Below are 12,766 nucleotides of genomic sequence, written 5' to 3'. Positions count from 1 at the left end.
GGTAGCGAGTGTAGACAACTCGCTCAAGGAGTTTGGAGAAGAAGGGTAGGAGGAGATGGGGCGATAACTGGAGAGGAATGTGGGGTCAGTGGAGGGGTTTTTTAGGATGGGGAGACATGGGCATGTTTGCAGGGAGTGGGGCGGAAGCCACTGGAGAGTGATAGGTTGAAGATGGCAGTAAAGGAGGGATGGGGCAAGAGTTTTTATAAGGTGCAAAGGAATGTTGTCTGATGCTTATGTGGAGGGGTTGGCACTTGAGAGGCGGCAGGGGATCTCCCCTAGAGATACAGCCAGGAAGGTTGGGAAAGTTGAAAAGGGGGCTGAGAGGAGAGGATATTGAGGAGAGGGAGGAGTGATTTGGGGGAGCTCACACCTGATGGTGTTAATTTTCTTCATGAAGTAGACAGCCAGATCTCTGAGGCGAGGGATGGGGGAGGAAAGGGGACAGAGGGCCTGAGGACGGAGTTAAATGTCTGGAACAACTGGAGAGGGTGATGGGAATGGGTGTCGATAAGGGATGAGAAATAGTTTTGCCAGGCAGAGAAAAGAGTTAATAATAATAATAATAATGTTGGTATTTGTTAAGTGCTTACTATGTACAGAGCACTGTTCTAAGCACTGGGGTAGATACAGAGTAATCAGGTTGTCCCACGTGAGGCTCACAGTTAATCCCCATTTTACAGATGAGGAAACTGAGGCACAGAGAAGTGAAGTGACTTGCCCACAGTCACACAGCTGACAAGTTGCAGAGCCGGAATTCAAACCCATGACCTCTGACTCCCAAGCCCGGGCTCTTTCCACTGAGCCACGCTGAAAGGACAAACTTGAAGTGGACTGATGTTTAGATTTCCGCCAACGGCATTCAGCAGTTCGAGTATAAGAGAGAAAGAGGCGGATGGTGCAGGTGATCCAGGGCTTTGGGCTTAGCGAATGAAGGAATAAGGGAGCAAGAAGGAATGAAGCAATGAAGGAATAAGGGAGCAAGTGAGTTGAGTTGAGTAGAGAGGGTGGTGTTGAAAGCATCTTTTTGGTCATCAAGAATGGGTAGAGTGGGTAGGGAGACTGGATGGGGTGTGATGTGCTGAGAGAGATGGATGGGGTCAAGAGAGCAGAGGTCTCTGTGGTGGAATAGTACAGATCTACAGGAAAGAGGAGTATGGGAGAGGAGGCAAGTGAGAAGGTTGTGGTCAGAGAGAGGGATTTCAGAGTTGGTGAGGGTGAATGAAGATTGTGCAGCAGTTAGAGATGATGAGATCGAGTGTGATCCCAAGTTAGTGGGTGGGGAGGTAGGGTGGAGCAGGAGGTCGGCAGAGCTGAGGACCGATAGAAGGCAAGCGGCAGAGGGGTCACTGGATGCATCTAGGTTTATGCTGAAGTCTCCAAGGATCAAAGTAAGCATGGAAAAAGAGAGAAGGAATGTGGGAAAGGGGTCAAAATGGTTAAAGAAGTTGGAGGTGGGACTGGGGGCGGGGGGGGGGGCGGGGGTAGATAACGGCTACAAGACCTCCAGTGGCCTGAGGCATCTCTCCAGAGGAGCTGCCCAGTGTTTCTCCTCTGCCTCAGGATCATCTCTTTCACTATGAGCAGACTCAATTCCCAGATTTGGCCCATTACTGAGTGGACTGCATTGTTACCCCAAAGAGAAGGCTCTGTATGTGTGTGAATAACAGGGGGGAAGAAGATTGATGAGGCGGCTGCCACTCTTGGAAGGACAGGGACCTGGGCTCTGTGCAGGAAGCCAGTTCTGTCTGACTTGCCTGGGACTGAGAAGACTCAGGCCCCTTATTTTTATAAATGGGTCAAGCCTCCCTGGGACTATAGTCCTGTCTGCAGGGTCACTGCTCAGCCTCAGTCCCCAGAAAAGGGACCCTTCTGAGCTCAACGCAGAAGCCTGTGTGATCTAAGCTAGACACCCGTCAGGAGGAGGACTGAGTGTCTATCAGTGTCTCTACCCTATTTCTCTCTGAGCAGCAAAGTCGTGCAGACTCCTACCTGACATCAAGTCAATAGGTGTTTGGGTTGGGAGGACAGAAAGCAGGTTTGTACTAGAAAGTGAATTCTATCCAGTGTGCATGCAGTTCTGCACCTTCAATCAAACAATCGGATTGATGGAGTGCCTCCTATGTGCAGAGCACTGTGCTAAGCACTTGGGAGAGTACCCATAGGACAGACACATGCCCACAATAAGCTTACAGTTTAGAGGGGGATACAGACATTAATAAATGTATTACAAATATATACATACATGCCGTGGGACTGGGAGGTAAGATGAATAAAAGGAGAAATACAGGGTGAGGCAGAAGGGAGCAGGAAGAGAGGAAAGGGGGACTTAGTCAAGGAAGGCTTCTCGGAGATGTGCCTTCACTAAGGCACATGCTGCTCCCCTGCCTCAGCCTCCCCGCTCATCCTGCGGGTGTCCCCCACCGTCAATCAGCCCCATGCTCCACAAACTGAGGTTCTCAAACTCTCAGCCACAGTTGAAAACCTGGTCTTTACTAACGATCCAGTTGGCTGAGTGAAACCTGTTGGCTTAAATTGTCAGTTTCTTAAATTGCTGGAGATTTTGACTGTCAGCTCCTTGTGGGCATGGAACATGCCCAGCAACTCAGTATCATACTCCCCCAGCATGTCCTACAGTGCTCTGCACACAGTATTGCTCAATAACTACCAGTAAGTTTTCACATCAATCTTTTCTTTAGTGGATAGAGAAGGGGCCTGAGAGTCAAAAGTAAACTCGTTTAGCTTACGTAGTTTACAGATGTGCTATAATCCTAGCTCTGCCACTTGTCTGCTGTATGGCCTAGGGCAATACACTTCACTTCTCGGTGCCTCAGTTACCTCATCTGTAAAATGGGGATTAAGACTTTGAGCCTCATGTGGGACAACCTGATTACGCTGTATCTACCCCAGCACTTAGAAGAGTGCTCTGCTCACAGTAAGCACTTAACAAATACCAACATTATTATTATTCTCTGTGCCTCAGTTACCTCATTTGTAAAATGGGGATTGAGACAGCGAGCGCCACATGAGACAGGGACAGTGTCCAACCCAATTTGCTTGTATCCATCCCAGCGCTTGGCACACAGTAAGCACTTAACAAATACCACAGTTGTTACTATTTCATATGAGGAAACTACTTGCAATGACATGCAAATTCCATGAGCTATTGTCACGCTTCCAGGCCCCCTACACGCTGATTTGATCTCAGCACGGATTCCCTACAATATTCCTCCTCGATAAGGGATGGGCCACACAGACACCCACAACTTGATATTGCAAATTTAACCATGCCTAATGCTGGGTTCCCATTCTCTCCAGGCCCTCCCCAGCATCAGCACCAAAGTGTTCCTTTCTCTAGAGGACAGAGTTCTGTCGGGACAATGCTAAAGACCAGACTGTGGATTCAGGGAGGTTTGACCCGTCTATAGATTAAAGGTCCCCAGGTCTTCTCTGGCCCACAGTCCAGTCGGCAGAATCTATTCCCGATATAGAGCTCTCTCGGTGCTGAGAGAGCAGAATCCTTCTTCTAACACCTTCGCCCCGCTAAGGTCAACCCCATGATGCACATACATACTCCACACAAGTCCATCGCTTTCTGGAGGATGCAGCAGATAGCCCCTGGCAATGAAATATTCAGCCTCATGAAAATGGCTTTGTGGGGTTGGGAGCGAGGAATGGTTCTTAGTCTCTGGAGATACCTGGGGAGCCATCCAGTCAGTATCCACGCTGTTCAGTGAAGATCTGAGCAGTCTGTGTCCAGTGGAATGCCCAGCAGGTGGTCGATTGAGACCTAGTCTGCTCTTTGGGCACCATCTTTGGTCATGAAAAGGTTGGGGAGTAGTTTGAGGGTCAAAGGAAAAAGGGTAAATGGGAGTGCGGGGGGAGAGTGATGATAGGAGAGATGCAGGATGAGTAGCTCACCTCAAGAGTGAAATGTGCAGGCTAAGTTGTAGGGGGAGAAGAGTGAGGCTAAGTAGTGGGTACCTATGGGACCATGTGAAATCTAAGGGATTGGGGGGTAGCATGAGAACAGAAGAGGACCCTACCGTGGGGAGAGGAGGGAAGCAGAGAAAGTGTCAGAGGAAGAGCAAGAGAGGCCAGAGGAGGAAAACCAGGAGGGGGTTGTACTGGGGACATTGAGATTAGGTAGCCTTTACAGGTTAACAAGGTTGTCCATATCAGAAGCAGTTTAGAGGTCGAAAAAGACACGACACATAGCTTCCTGACAGATTTTGGGAGGAGGTGGAGAAAGAGGTGGTAATCTGATCTCAAATAATAGGAGCTCAATTATAGAGGGATTGAGGATGTTGAAAAGGAAAAAAAAGCAACGGGTACGAGTGACCCATTCTAGGTTTTGGGGCAGGAATGGTAGGAAGGGGAAGGAGTGAGTAGTGGGTGGGGGATCGTGGAGTAAAGGGCAGTAGTTTTTTTAATCTAAAACTAGGGGAAGCAAGGGAACGTTTGAAAGCAGTGGGGAAGGAATTAATTCGGCACCTAGGGTCTGGTTGAAGATGGTAATCAGGAAAGGAAGAAAAGGGAATGCGAGTGTTCAGGCAGTGTGAAGGAAGGGAAATCAGGGGCAGAGTTTGACAGGACTGATTTGAAATCAGGCAGATATGAAGTAACTGGGAAGAATAAGGACGGATGGGGACTGGGTGAGGAAGATTTGGAGAAAGGACAAATCCAGTGGCTCCAGGGTCACTAGATTCTTTGGTAGGAGTGATAGCATTGATTGAACATATCTTGAGTGCAGAGCACTGTATTAGGCACTGGTAGGTACCTCAGGACAAGGAGGGAGTTGGGGGCACTGCGGGTTTAAGGAAGGAGTTAAAAGTCTAGAACAGATAGTGAAGGCAATAGGCATGGGAGTCACTGAGGGAGGGGAAACATTGCTGCTGAGCACAAGAGAGCACAAAGTTAAATTAATTCTCACCAACTATGAGATAGTTGAGGGGGATCATAGTGCTTGGATTCCCACCAACACCCCTCGGTGGCATGAGTGGTTGATGGTGCTCCTGCGAGTTGAGAAGCAAATGGGAGGAGTTGCAAACAATGCATTTACTCCAAAATAACGACATTCCTCCACCTCCCCACCTCACCACCCCACCAAAAAAAAAAATAATCAACCTATTCTTTAACAAGCATGAGAAGACAGCCACAGACACCCTGAATTCTCCACTCCTCCCTATCCCTGCCACTGGATCCCCACACAGGGACAGGGACTGTGTCCAACCTGATTAATTGGTATCAACCTCAGTGTACGTTTATTGTTATACTGTACTCTCCCCCAATTGCCTAGTACAGTGATCTGCACACAGTAAGCACTTAATAAATATGAATGAATGAATGAATGAATGAATGAACATGTTCCACAGTTATTACTTAACTTCTCCGAGTCTCAGGTACCTCATCTGTAAAATGGGGATTAAGTGCCCCAGGCGAGACATGAACTGTGTCCAACCTGATTATCTTGTATCTACCCCAGCATTCAGTACAGTGCCTGGCACAATCTGTCTCCCTCTCTTGACTGTAAGTTCACTGTGGACCGGGAAAGTGTCAGCCAAATGTGTTGTACTATACTCTCCTTAGCGCTTAGTACAGTCCTCTCTGCACACAGTAAACGCTCAATAAATACGATTGATTGATAGATTCTATCTCACTGCCGGCCCCTGGCCCAGGCCTCTGGCCTGGAACACCCTCCCTCCTTACATCCAACAAACAGTGACTCTCTGCCACTTTAAAGCCTTAAATTGAGGGCCCATCTCCTCCAAGAGGCTTCCCTGACTAAGCCCCAATTTCCTCTTCTCCCACTCCCTTCTGCTTTGCCCTGACTTGCTCCTTTTGTTCATCTCCCCCTCTCAGCCCCACACCACTTATGTACATACCTGGCATTTATTTTTTTATATTAATTTGTCTCCCCGCCCAGACTGTAAGCTTGTTTTGGGCAGGGAATATGTCTATTTATTGTTGTATGGTCCTCTTCCAAGCACTTAGTACAGTATTCTGCACACAGTAAGAGCTCAATAAATACAGTTGAATGAATGAATCAACAAATACCATAAAAATTCATGAAATCATAAAAAATACCATTAAAAAATCATTTAAAAATCACAAATCTCTGGAGAAGCAGCATGGTATAGTGGATAGATCACAGAGCTGAGAGTCAGGAGGTCATGGGTTCTAATCCCAGCTCCGCCACTTGTCTGATGTGTGACCTTGGACAAGTCACTTCACTTCTCTGGACCTCAGTTACCTCATCTGGAAAATGGGAATTGAGCCTGTGAGCCCCACGTGGTACAGGGACTGTGTCCAACCTGATTTGCTTGTATCCACCCCAGCGCTTAGCACAGTGCCTGGCACACGGTAACCGCTTAAAAATATCATTATTATTACAGTCTACAGTCTCTACTCGTTGTGGGCAGAGTATGTATTCGTTTATTGTTATAATAGTCCTCTCCCAAGCACTTAGTCCAGTGCTCTGCACACAGTTAGCGCTTAATAAAAAGGAATGAGTGAATGAATTATAATAATAATAATTATAGTATTAGTTAAGCGCTTCCTATGTGCCAAGCACTGGTCTAAGCACTGGGGTAGATAGAAGCTAATCAGGTTGTCCCACGTGGGGCTCACACTTTTAATCCCCATTTGACAAATGACGTAACTTTACAATAGGCGCCTAACAAGTACAATCATTACTACTATTACTGTATCCACTCCAGCATTTACTACAGCGCCTGGCACATGGGAAGCGCTTACCAAATGCCACAATTATTACTATTAAAATACCGTGTATTGCCTCAGTTCAACCACTGGACGGCAGCAAAAGGCAAAAAGAGCTGGAGAGAAAAGGCCCGGGAGACAGAGACAGCGTTAGAAAAAAAAACCTCCTCACTCGGCTTCCAAGCTCTCCATCCCCTTGCCCCTTCCTACCTCACCTCCCTTCTCTCCTTCTCCATCCCAGCCCGCACACTCCGCTCCTCTGCTGCCCCTCACCTTCTCATTGGGCCTCGTTTTTGCCTGTCCCGCCATCGACCCCTGGCCCATGATCTACCACTGACCTGGAATGCCCATCAGCATCACATCTGCCAAACTAGCACTCTGCCCCTCTTCAAAGCCCTACAGAGAGCTCACCTCCCCCAGGAGGCCTTCCCAGACTGAGCCCCCTTTTCCTCAGCTCCCCTTCCCCTCCACATCACCCTTCCTCACTCTCTTTCCTCTACCTCCCACCCACCCCTCAGCACTAATGTATTTATATATAGAGCTATAATTTCATTTATTTATATTGTGGCCTGTTTACTTGTTATGATGTATATATATATATATCTATAATTTTCTTTATATTGATGCCCATTTACTTGTTTTGATGTCTGTCTTCCCCTTCTAGACTGTAAACCCAGCGTGGGCAGGAGTTGTCTCTCTTTATGGTTGAATTGTACTTTCCAAGCAATTGAATTAATTCATTCAATCGTACTTATTGAGCACTTACTGTGTGCAGAGTACTGTACTAAGCTCTTGGAATGTACAATTCGGCAACAGATAGAGACAATCCCTGCCCAGTGACGGGCTCACAGTCTAAAAGGGCACAAAAACAAAATAAGTACTCAGGCATCAATACCATCAAAATAGATAAATGCAATCATGGATATATACACATCATTAATTAGAGCAATAAATAATATATACAAATATGCACAAATGCTGTGGGTAGGGGAAGGGAGTAGAGCTGAGGGAGGGAGTAGGGGTAATGGGGAGGGGAGGGCTCAGTCTGGGAAGGCCTCCTGGAGGAGGTGAGCTCTCAGTAGGGCCTTGAAGAGGGGAAGAGAGTTAGTTTGGCAGATGTGAGGAGGGAGAACATTCCAGATCAGTGACAGGACGTGGGCCAGGGGTCGACGGCAGGACAGGCAAGAACAAGGCACGGTGAGGAGCAGAGTGTGCGGGGTGGGCAGTAGAAAGAGAGAAGGGAGGTGAGGTAGGAGGGGGCAAGGTGATGGACAGCTTTAAAGCCAAGAGTGAGGAGTTTTTGCTTCAAGCAAAGGTCGATAGACAACCACTGGAGGTTTTTAATGAGGGGAGTGACATGCCCAGAGTGTTTCTGTAAAAAGATAATCCGGGCAGCGAAGTGAAGTATAGACTGAAGCGGGGAAAGACAGGAGGATGGGAGGTCAGAGAGGAGGCTGATGCAATAATCCAGTCGAGATATTTTGAAAGATTGTACCAGTAAGGTAGCAGTTTGGATGGAGAGGAAAGGACAGATCTTGGCAATGTTGTGAAGGTGAGACCGGCAGGTTTTGGTGACGGAATGGAAGTGTGGGGTGAATGAGAGAGCAGAGTCACGGATGACACCAAGGTTGCGGGTTTGTGAAATGAGAAGGATGGCAGTGCCTTCCGCAGTGATGAGAAAGTCAAGGAAGGGACAGGGTTTGGGAGGGAAGATAGAGGAGCTCAGTTTTAGACACGTTGAGTTTTAGGTGGTGGTTAGACATCCAGATGGAAATGTCCTGAAGGCAGGAGGAGATACGAGCCTGGAGGGAGGGGGAGAGAACAGGGGAGGAGATGTAGATTTGGGTGTCATCTGCATAGAGATGATAGTTGAAGCTGTGGGAGGGAATGGGTTCACCAAGGGAGTGAGTATAGATGGAGAACAAAAGAGGGCCAAGAACTGACCCTTGAGGAACCCCACAGTTAGAGGATGGGAGGGGGAGGAGGAGCCCGCAAAGGAGACCGAGAATAAACATCCAGAGAGATAAGAGGAGAAGCAGGAGAGGACGGAGTCTGTGAAGCCAAGGTTGGATAATGTGTTGAGGAGAAGGGGATGTTCGACAGTGTCAAAGGCAGCTGAGAGGTCGAGGAAGATTAGGATAGAATAGGAGCCATTGGATTTGACGAAAAGGAGGTCATTGGAGACCTTTGAGAGGGCAATTTCAATGGAGTGAAGGGGACGGAAGCCAGATTGGAGGGGGTCCAGGAGAGAGTTGGAGCTGAGGAATTAAAGGCCGCGAGTATAGATGACTTGTTCTAGGAGTTTGGAAAGGAAGGGTAGGAGGGAGATAGGACAATAACTGGAAGGGGAAGTGGGGTCAAGGGAGGGTAGGATGGGGGAGACATGGGCATACTTGAAGGCAGAAGGGAAGAAGCCATTGGAGAGTGAGTGGTTAAAGATGTAAGTTAAGGAGGGGAGGAGGGAAGGGGTGAGAGTTTTTTATAAGATGAGCGGGAATGGGGTCCGAAGCACAGGTGGAGGGAGTGGCACTTGCAAGGAGGGAGGAGATCTCCTCTGAGGATACTGCAGGGAAGGATGGGAAAGTAAAGGAGAGGGTTGAGAGCCAGGGGAGAATTAGAGAAGGGGGAGGGGTGACTTTGGGGAGCTCAGATTTGATGGTGTTAATTTTCATAGTGAAGTGGCCAGATCGTTGGAGGTGAGTGATGGGGAAGGGGGAGGAACGGGGGCCTGAGGAGGGAGTTAAATGTCCGGAACAGTTGGCGGGGGTGATGGGCATGGGCATCAATGAGGGAAGAAAAATAGTTTTGCCTGGCAGAGGAGAGGGCAGGGTTAAGGCAGGAAAGGATAAACCTAAAGTGGACAAGGTTGGCTTGATGCTCAGACTTTCACCAGCAGCGCTCAGAAGCTCGAGCATAAAAGTGAAAGAGATGGACAGTGGCAGTGATCCAGGTCTGTGGGTTGGTGGGGAGAGAGCAACGGAGGGAAAGGGGAGTGAGCGAGTTGAGCAGAGAGGGTGCAGTTGAGAGCAGTAATCTGATCATCGATAGTGGAAAGAAGGGAGGAAGGCAAGATGGGAGTGATACTTTGTGAGAGATGGATGGGGTCAAGAGAGCGGAGGTATCTGTGGGGGAGTAATACAGATTTACAGGGAAGGGAGTGTGAGAGAGGAGGCAGGTGAGAATGTTATGGTCAGAGAGAAAGATTTCAGAGTTGGTGAAGGTGGAGATAGTGTAGCGTTAAGAGATGATGACAACAAGGGTGTGACCAAGTTGGTGAGTGGGTGAGGTGTGGTGGAGCAGGAGGTTGGGAGAGTCAAAGAGTGATAGCAGGCGGGCGGGAGAGGAGTCAACGGGTACATCTAGGTGGATGTTGAAGTCTCCAAGGATCAGGGTGGGCAGGGAGAAGGAGAGAAGGAAGGTGACAAAGGGGTCAAGGTGGTTAAAGAAGCTGGAGGTGGGACCAGGGGGACAGTGGATGACAGTTACAAGAATCTGGAGGGGGTGGTAGAGGCGAATAATATAGGCTTCAAAGGAGGGAAGAAGAGGAAAGGGGGTGGGCGGATAGTGCGAGAACAGCATTGGCGTGCGAGAAGGAAGCTGACACCTCCTCCTTTCCCGGTGAGTCTGAGGGAGTGGGAGGAGAGGCCTCCGCTGGAGAGAGCAGTAGAAGAGACCGTGTAATCTGGGGTGAGCCAGGTTTCCGTTAGGGAGAGGAAGAGGAGAGAGCAGGAAAGGAACAGGTCAAGGATGAAAGGGAGCTTACCTATAATAATAACGATGGATTTGTTAAGCGCTTACTATGTGCAAAGCACTATTCTAAGCACTGGGGAGGATACAAGGTCATCAGGTTTTCCCACATGGGGCTCACAGTCTTCATCCCCACTTTACAGTTGAGGGAACTAAGGCACAGAGAAGTTAAGTGACTTGCCCAAAGTCACACAGCTGACTGTGGTGGGGCTGGGATTTGAACCCATGACCTCTGAGTCCCCAGCCCATGCTCTTTCCACTGAGCCATGCTGCTTCTCTAAATATAATACCTATACAAGAGCAGGGGTTCCATAGGCCACACTTGGCAGCAGTTGTGGAGGGAGGGGTGAGAGGGGGAAGGGAGAGGAGTGTGTGGAGGGTTTGGATGGGAATGAAGATGGCAGGGGCCTGGACTGGGAGAGGGGCATGAGGGGTGGCGTTGAGACAGGAGAACTGGGATGGGATGAGGGCAGGGAGGAGGGAAGGGCAGGGAATGTAAAATCCCCATTTTACATATAAGGTAAATGAGGCCCAGAGAAGTGAAGTGACCTGCCCAAGGTCACCCAGCAGATGTGTGGCAGTGCCAGGATTAAAGCCCCAGGTCCTTCTGACTTCCAAGCCTATGCCTTAACCCCTAGGACAACTACGCTATGCTGCTTCTCTAATGGTATTTGAGTGCTTAATCAATCAATGGTATTTATTGAGTACTTACTGTGTGCAGAACACTATTAGAAGTGCTTGAGAGAGTGCCATACAGCAGCGTCAGTAGACACATTCCCTGCACACAGTGAATTTAGGATCTATAATATTCTTTGAACTATTTTAGTCCTTCAGATGGTCTCTCCATCTGAAGGGGTTGCGGGTGGGGGGGTTGGATTTCATTTTCTTGAGATGAACTTCAAAAATAATCTGTAGTTGGCAAGACCTTCAGGTCGTGATTGTGAAACAACTGCGTACAATTCTTATACCGACAAAAATGGTGCACAATTTTTTACAACTACAATATAAATAATACAAAGATGACATCATATGGAATAACGGAAAATTATCAACATAAACTGGAATGATTTATGAACAGTGTGCCCCAAATTGTGCAGGCAAAAAGCAAAGGTGTTATAGGGGCCACAGTAAATATCTTGCTAGCCACTGTATCTGATACTTTTCCTAACAAGCTACAATTTACGCAATAATAACGTTGGCAGTTGTGTACTATTCTAACATATGTGCTAACATGATGCCTGGCTTGTCAACATAATATAAGAAATAAAAACAAACATGAGAACTGTTCGGAGGGCTGCCTCAACTTCAAAATCAGATGAATTAACTCATGTCAAAAACAGATATTTTTGAACAAAGAGCATCTACACTTCTCATCAACACAGTGCATAGTAACTCTTTTCAGGATCTGTAGCCTCCAGAAAATCAACTTCCTGGGGAAGGATGTTGCAGTAAACACCTGCCATAAACCAAGTTAATGAGCGGGAAAGCATTCTTGGTCACTAGACTTGGGCCTAGCTTGTGGCAACATTACGGGAGGGCCGACGACAACATCCACACAAAAGACATTTAAATTTCAATACATCTTTTCATTCCTTTCTCTCAACTAAAATGCCAAACATTTAAGTTCTAGGGTTGTTCACTTTTGAACAAATTCATTCATTCAATTGTATTTATTGAGTGCTTTTGTGTGCAGAACACTGTACTAAGCACTTGGGACAGTAAAATACAACACATTCATTCAACAGTAATTGTTGAGCACTTACTATGTGCAGAGCACTGTACTAAGCACTTGGAATGTACAATTTGGCAACAGATAGAAACAATCCTTGCCCAATAACGGGCTCACTTTCATTCATTCATTCAATAATATTTATTGAGCGCTTACTATGTGCAGAGCACTGTACTAAGCGCTTGGAATGAACAAGTCGGCAACAGATAGAGACAGTCCCTGCCATTTGACGGGCTTACAGTCTAATCGGGGGAGACAGACAAACAAGAACAATGGCAATAAATAGAGTCAAGGGGAAGAACATCTCATAAAAACAATGGCAACTAAATAGAATCAAGGCGATGTACATTTCATTAACAAAATAAATAGGGTAATGAAAATATATACAGTTGAGCGGACGAGTACAGTGCTGAGCGGATGGGAAGGGAGAGGGGGAGGAGCAGAGGGAAATGGAGGGAAAGAGGGGTTAAGCTGCAGAGAGGTGAAGGGGGGGTGGTAGAGGGAGTAGAGGGAGAAGGGGAGCTCAGTCTGGGAAGGCCTCTTGGAGGAGGTGAGTTTTAAGTAGGGTTT

The sequence above is a fragment of the Ornithorhynchus anatinus genome, chromosome 4, assembly GCF_004115215.2.
Source record: "Ornithorhynchus anatinus isolate Pmale09 chromosome 4, mOrnAna1.pri.v4, whole genome shotgun sequence".
In the NCBI taxonomy this organism is placed as follows: domain Eukaryota; kingdom Metazoa; phylum Chordata; class Mammalia; order Monotremata; family Ornithorhynchidae; genus Ornithorhynchus; species Ornithorhynchus anatinus.
This window is presented reverse-complemented; position numbering follows the sequence as displayed.